The sequence below is a fragment of the Hemiscyllium ocellatum genome, chromosome 12, assembly GCF_020745735.1.
Source record: "Hemiscyllium ocellatum isolate sHemOce1 chromosome 12, sHemOce1.pat.X.cur, whole genome shotgun sequence".
Classification (NCBI taxonomy): domain Eukaryota; kingdom Metazoa; phylum Chordata; class Chondrichthyes; order Orectolobiformes; family Hemiscylliidae; genus Hemiscyllium; species Hemiscyllium ocellatum.
Genome location: NC_083412.1, coordinates 99,596,728 through 99,604,372, shown reverse-complemented (window position 1 = coordinate 99,604,372; position 7,645 = coordinate 99,596,728).

Sequence of the window (7,645 nt, the reverse complement as noted above, 5' to 3'; positions counted from 1 at the left end):
ATCAAACATCACATGCCTTCAGCAGTTTGTAGCAAGCAAAATACTAATTGTACCCAACCTGCCCATGCTCGCAAAACTCACAACACAATGTCAAACATTAGATGAGACTCCCCAAGTCTACAACATTTGCTGGATATTCCTGAGTTTGTGAATAATTCTGCTGACTATTAATTTAAGATTGTCAGTCAGCCTTACAGTGTCCCGCACTTACATGTACCCCAAGATATACAAAAGTCTCTGTTCTCTGCAAACAGAAAGAATATGTAAGCAATGCACTTGTTTCAACCCCCCAAAAAATGACAGCTATTCATTGGTTAGTTTTGAGGACACGCTGTCACTAGTCGGATTCAACATGTCTTGTTTAAAGTTTAAACAATCTGGGAGTTAAATATCAATCATCGCTAATTGATGCGGTTTCCAAGGTAACATATCTATAAATCAGAGTTCACTTGTCAACCAATCAGATTTTTGTAAAATATCACGATAAGAGCAAGATGAAAGTTCCTGTAAAATGTGTCTTTTGTTTTAGTAATTTAACAACACGTTGACTTTAATGTACCAGCTCAAACTTCTCTAAATATGAACACATTTTTCCTTAGTTTTTGTCTCCTGTTAACACTCAAACTCTTTATGTAATTCTGTCTTAATTCAAACAAATAAGAAGCATTTGAAGGGGCTGTAATTATCTAACTTCTCTTTTCATATGAACAAAACCTTTCACTGTAATTTTGCTGAATAGTTTTTAGCTGAAAAATGCGTTGCTGGAAAAGCACAGCAGGTCAGGCAGCATCCAAGGAGTAGGAGAATCGACGTCTCGGGCATAAGCCTTTCTTTCAGCTCTGATCTCCAGCATCTGTAGTCCTCACTTTCTCCTACCTGAATAGTTTTTAGTCTAGGTTTGAAATCATGAATGCTTTATATCATTCGAGGAATGGCTGAGGATCCTTTATATCATTCGAGGAATGGCTGTGGGCGCAAGTTTTGCATTTCCTGCGGTTGCAGGGGAAGGTGCCGGGAGTGGAGGTTGGGTTAGTGGGGGGTGTGGACCACACGAGGGAGTCACGAAGGGAGTGGTCTTTGCGGAACGCTGATAGGGGAGGGGAGGGAAATATATCCCTGGTGGTGGGGTCCGTTTGGAGGTGGCGGAAATGACGGCGGATGATACGCTGTATATGGAGGTTGGTGGGGTGGTAGGTGAGAACCAGTGGGGTTCTGTCCTGGTGGTGGTTGGGGGCGCGGGGCTCAAGGACGGAGGAGCAGGAAGTGGAGGAGATGCGGTGGAGGGCATCATCGATCACGTCAGGGGGGAATCTGCGGTCTTTGAAGAAGGAGGCCATCTGGGCTGGACGGTATTGGAACTTGTCCTCCTGGGAGCAGATGCGGCGGAGGCGAAGGAATTGGGAATATGGGATGGCGTTTTTACAGGGGGCAGGGTGGGAGGAGGTGTAGTCTAGGTAGCTGTGGGAGTCAGTCGGTTTATAGTAGATGTCTGTGTTGATTCGGTCGCCCGAGATAGAAATGGAAAGGTCTAGGAAGGGGAGGGAGGAGTCAGAGACGGTCCAGGTGAATTTGAGCTCGGGATGGAAGGTGTTGGTAAAGTTGATGAACTGTTCAACCTCCTCGTGGGAGCACGAGGCAGCGCCGATACAGTCATCGATGTAGCGGAGGAAAAGGTGGGGGGTGGTGCCAGTGTAGTTGCGGAAGATGGACTGTCCCACATATCCTACGAAGAGACAGGCATAGCTGGGGCCCATGCGGGTGCCCATGGCAACTCCTTTAGTTTGAAGGAAGTGGGAGGATTGGAAAGAGAAGTTGTTCAGGGTGAGGACCAGTTCAGTCAGTCGAAGGAGGGTGTCAGTGGAAGGGTACTGGTTGGTGCGGCGGGAAAGGAAGCAGCGGAGGGCTTTGAGACTCCCCAAGTCTACAACATTTGCTGGATATTCCTGAGTTTGTGAATAATTCTGCTGACTATTAATTTAAGATTGTCAGTCAGCCTTACAGTGTCTCACACTTACATGTACCCCAAGATATACAAAAGTCTCTGTTCTCTGCAAACAGAAAGAATATGTAAGCAATGCACTTGTTTCAACCCCCCCCAAAAATGACAGCTATTCATTGGTTAGTTTTGAGGACACGCTGTCACTAGTCGGATTCAACATGTCTTGTTTAAAGTTTAAACAATCTGGGAGTTAAATATCAATCAGCGTTAATTGATGCAGTTTCCAAGGTAACACATCTATAAATCAGAGTTCACTTGTCAACCAATCAGATTTTTGTAAAATGTCACAATAAGAGCAAGATGAAAGTTCCTGTAAAATGTGTCTTTTTTTAAGTAATTTACCAACACGTATTAAATGATCTGATCGTTATCAGATTGCTAGTTGTGGAAGATGCTGTACAATTGGCTGCTGTAATTTCAATATCGCAGTTGCACTATACTTCAGAAGGCTTCATTAGTTATAAAGCACTTCAGGGTGTCCCCTTATTGAGAAAGGCACAATAGAAATGCAAAACTTTTGATTACTGATGCTGGACTCCTTAGGCACCACTTGCTACACAGTAGTTTGCAAAGAAAAACTCCTAACTATCTACTCTGTTCTCTTAATCTCCACTTTTCAACAATTTTTGTAAAACTTACTTCATTTGTGACGAGAAATTGAGAATTAGCAATTTACTGTTTTTCAATTACAGCCATTAATTATACGCTTTTGTGCAGTTAGACTAGGTTGTGTTTTCAATTTACAATCTAACATGAGTCCTATGAGGATTTAGTAACATTGTTCTAGTACACTATTAAGGTCACAATAATCAATAGTATAGCCAAAATAAGTATTTGCATTGTAACTTTACCTGAACATTGCCTATATCAGCACACAAGTTGGACCGAAGGGTCTGTTTCCATGCTGTACATCTCGATGACTATGACAATTGTAGCAATGTTGTGAAAAATAATAATAAAGAAAAGGCAGCAACTATATTACATGACTCCTTATAGACAGTTGGTTAACTGACCACTAACATTCACAACTGGATATGGCAGGACTGCAGAGATTAGATCTATTCTGTCTGTTTGGGATCGCTTAACTTTGTCTGTTGCTTGCTGTTTATGCTGTTTGGCATGCAAGTAGTCCAGTTTGGTTGCTTCACCAGGCTGATTCCTCATTTTTAGGTAGACCTGGTGCTGTTCCTAGCATAACCACGTGCAATCTCCATTGAACCAGGGGTGATCTCCTGCCTTAGTGATAATGATCGACTGGGGGATATGCTGGACCAGGAGGTTGCAGATTGTGCTGGAGTACAGTTCTGCTGTTATTGATGGCCGACAACGCCTCATGGATGCTCAATCATAAATTGCTAGATCTGTTCAAAGTCTGTCCCATTTAGCACGGTGATAGCATAACACAACACATTGAAATCCCTCACCCAGAGTACAGTTTTGCGCCCTTGCCACTGTCAGTACTTTCTCCAAGTATTGTTCAACATGGAGGAGTACTGATTCTTCAGCCAAAGGAGGATGGTATGTGGTAATCAACAGGAGGTTGGCATAGTGGAAGGTGGCACAATGGTTAGTACTGTTGCCTCTAAGAGTCAGGGATCCAGCCTTGGGTGACTGTGTGGAGTTTGTATGTTCTCCCTGTGTGCATGGGTTTCCTCCAAGCGCTCCGGTTCCCTCCTATCGTCCAACATTTTGTAGATTAGGTGAATTGGTCATGCTAAATTGCCCAGTAGTGACCAGGGATGTGCAGGCTAGGTGGATAAGCCATGGTAAATGCGGGGTTATGGGGATATTCTTTGGGGTGGAATGCTCTTTGGAAGTCAGTGAAGATTTGATGGACTGAATGGCCTCTTTCTGCAACTATAGGGAATCTATGGTTCTATGAAGTTTCCTTGCCCTTGTTTAACCTGAAGCCATGAGACTTCATGCAGTCCAGAGTCAATGTCGAGGACTCACAGGCAACTCGTTCCCTGCAATTGTATATCACTGTGCCTTCATTCTACTGGGTCTATCTTACCACTGGTACAGAACATATCCAGAGATGGTGGTGATGATGGTGTCTAAAACATTGTCTGTAAGGCATGATTACTTGAGTGTGATTGTGTCAGGCTGTTGCTTAACTAGTCAGTGAGACAGCTGTACCAATTTTGGCACTAACTCCCACATGTTTGTAAGGAAGACTTTCAAATCTTTGCTCAGAGCTCAGAAGTGTTAAAATGAGGCAGAAGCTTTTAAAGGACATAACAATAAAGCCAATAACATTTGAACCACTCAAGACAGCTCAGAAATGAGATTGGTCAGTGGTGAATTGAGAATAAAATGTGGCTGCAGTGCATCAGGTTAAGTAATTTCCGGGACACCAACTGCAGAAAGTAAAACTTGACAGAATAAGCAGGAATGAAAGACACTATTACTGATGAGGCAGGAACAGGATACTGATTGAGGATGATTAGCCATGATCATAATGAATGGTGGTGCTGGCTCTAAGGGCTGAATGGCCTACTCCTGCACCTATTGTCTATTGAATATAAAATCAATGAAACCTCCAGACAATTTTATGGTATGCAATGTGAAAGTATCAGCAAATTACCTTTACATTATGAGATTCATAGGCTCACGTCTTATTGGAGATATGTAATAAATGCTAAATTATTATGATAGAACACGGAACATAATACAGCACAATAACAGGCCCTTCGGCCCTCTAAGGTCAAACTAACCTACATAGCCGACATTTTACTATCATCTGTGTGCCTATTCAAGAGTCACTTCAATGTCCTTAGTGTATCTGACTCAACTCCCACTGCTGGCAGTGGATTCCATGAACCCACCACTCTCTGTGTAAAGAATTTACCTCTGACATCTCCCCTAAATCTTTCAATCACCTTAAAAGTATGCCCCCTCATGATAGACATTTCTGCCCTGGGAAATATTCTCTGGCTATCCATTCTATCTGTGCCTCTCATATCTTGTACACCTCTACCAAGTCACCTCTCACCCTTCTTCACTCTCATGAGTAAAGCCCAAGATCCCTCAAACTTTCTTCAAAGACATGCGCTCCAGTCCAGGCAGCGTCCTAGTAAATCCCCTCTGCACTTTCTCTAAAGCTTCCACATCCTTTCTATAATTAGGCAACCAGAACTGAACACATTATTCAAAGTATGGTCTTACCAGGGCTTTATAGAGCAGTAGCATAACCTCGCAGCTCTTAAAACTCAATCCCCCACTCATGAAAGCAAACACAACATACGCTTTGTTAACAACTATATAAAATTGGGTGGCAACTTTGAGGGATCTATGGACATGGACCCCCAAGATCCCTCGGTTCCTGCAAACTGCCAAAATCCTGCCTTTAACCTTGTAATCTGATTCAAATTTGACCTTGCAAAATGAATCAATTCACACTTTTCCAGGTTGAACTCCATCTGCCATTTCTCAGCCCAGTTCTGCATCCTGTCAATGTCCCGTTGCAACCTACAACAGCCCTCCACACTATCTACCACTCCACTAACCTTCGTGTCATCGGCAAATTTACTAACCTACCCTTCCACTTCCTCATCCACGTCATTTATAAAAATCACAAAGAGCAGAGGTCCCAGAACCAATCCCTGCAGAACACCACTGGTCACCGAGTTCCAGGCTGAATACTTACCTTCTCCTACAACCCTCTGTCTTCTATGTGCCAGCCAATTCTGTATCCAGAGAGCCAAATTTCCCTGTATCACATACCTCATTATTTTCTAAATGAGCTTACCATGGGAATTCTTTTCAAATGCCTTGCTAAAATCCATATACACCACATCTACTGCTCTCCCTTCATCAATGTGCTTTGTCACATTCTCAAAGAATTCAATAAGGCTCATGACCTGCCCCTCTCAAAGCTATGCTGAATAGCTTTAGTCAAGCTATGCTTTTCCAAATAATTATGAAGCCTATCTCTCAGAATACTCTCCAAAAGTTTGCCCATCACTGACATAAGACTGACTGGTCTGTCACTTCCAGGGTTATCCCTATTCCCTTTCCTGAACAAGGGAAAATATTTGCCAACTTCCAATCATCTGGTACTACTCCAATGGACAGTGAGGATGCAAAGATCATTGCCAAAGGCTCAGCAATCCCTTCCTTCACTTGCCATATAAACCCCTGGTATATCCCATCTAGCCCAGGAGACTTATCTATCCTCATGTTTTTCAAAATTTCCAGCACATCCTCTTTCATAACATCAACCTGTTCAAGTATATCAGCCTGATTCATGCAGTCCTCACAAACGACAGAGAACACTCAAGCAAATAATTAATTCAGGATCTCTCCTACCATAGAACATAGAACAATACAGCGCAGAACAGGCGCCTCTGGCCCTTGATGTTGTGCTGACCTGTGAACTATTCTCAGTTCGTCCCCCTACACTATCCCAAAATCATCCATGTGCTTATCTAAGGATTGTTTAAATCTCCCTAATGTGGCCGAGTTGACTACATTAGTAGGCAGGGCATTCTACTCCCATACCACTCTCTGTGTAAAGAACCTGCCTCTGACATCTGTCTTAAATCTATCACCCTTCAATTTGTCGTTATGCCCTCTCATACAAGCTGACGTCATCATCCTAGGAAAAAGACTTTCACTGTCTACCCTATCTAATCCTCTAATCATCCTGTATGTCTCTACCAAATCCCCTCTTCTTCTTTCTTCTTTCCAATGAGAACAGACCCAAGTCTCTCAGTCTTTCCTCATAAGACCTGCCCTCCAGACCAGGCAACATCCTGGTAAATCTCCTCTGCACCTTTTCCAATGCTTCCACGTCTTTCCTGAAATATGGAGACCAGAACTGTACACAATATTCCAAGTGTGGCCACACCAGTGTTTTGTATAGTTGCAGCAAGATATTCCGGCTCCGGAACTCAATCCCACTACCAATGAAACTTAACACACCGAATGCCTTCTTAACAGCACTATCCACCTGGTGGCATCTTTCAGTGATCTATGCACATGGACTCCAAGAATCCTCTGCACATCCACATCACCAAGAATCTTTCCATTGACCCAGTATTCTGCCTTCCTGTTATTCTTCCCAAAGTGCATTACCTCACATTTAGCTGCACTGAACTCCATTTGCCACCTCTCAGCCCAATTCCGCAGTTTATCCAAGTCTCCCTGCAACTTGTAACACTCTTCCAAACTGTCCACTAATCCACCGGCTTTAGTGTCGTCTGCAAATTTACTAATTCATCCACCTATGCCTGTGTCTAATTCATTTATAAAAATGACAAACAGCAGTGGTCCCAAAACAGATCCTTATGGCATACCACTAGTACTCGGACTCCAGGCTGAATATTTTCCATCAACCACCACTTGCTGCCTTCTTTCAGAAAGACAGTTTCTAATCCAAACTGCTAAATCGCTCTCATTTCCATGCCTCTGCATTTTCTCCAACAGCCTACCATGCGGAATCTCATCAAAGGCTTTACTGAATTCCATGTATACTACCTCAACTGCCCTACCCTCATCTACATGCTTGGTTACCTTCTGAAAAAACTCAATGAGATTTGTGAGACATCACCTGCAGAAACCACATTGACTATCTGAAATCAAACTGTTGCTTGCTAGATGATTATAAATCTTATCTCTTACAATCCTTTCCAAAACCTTTCC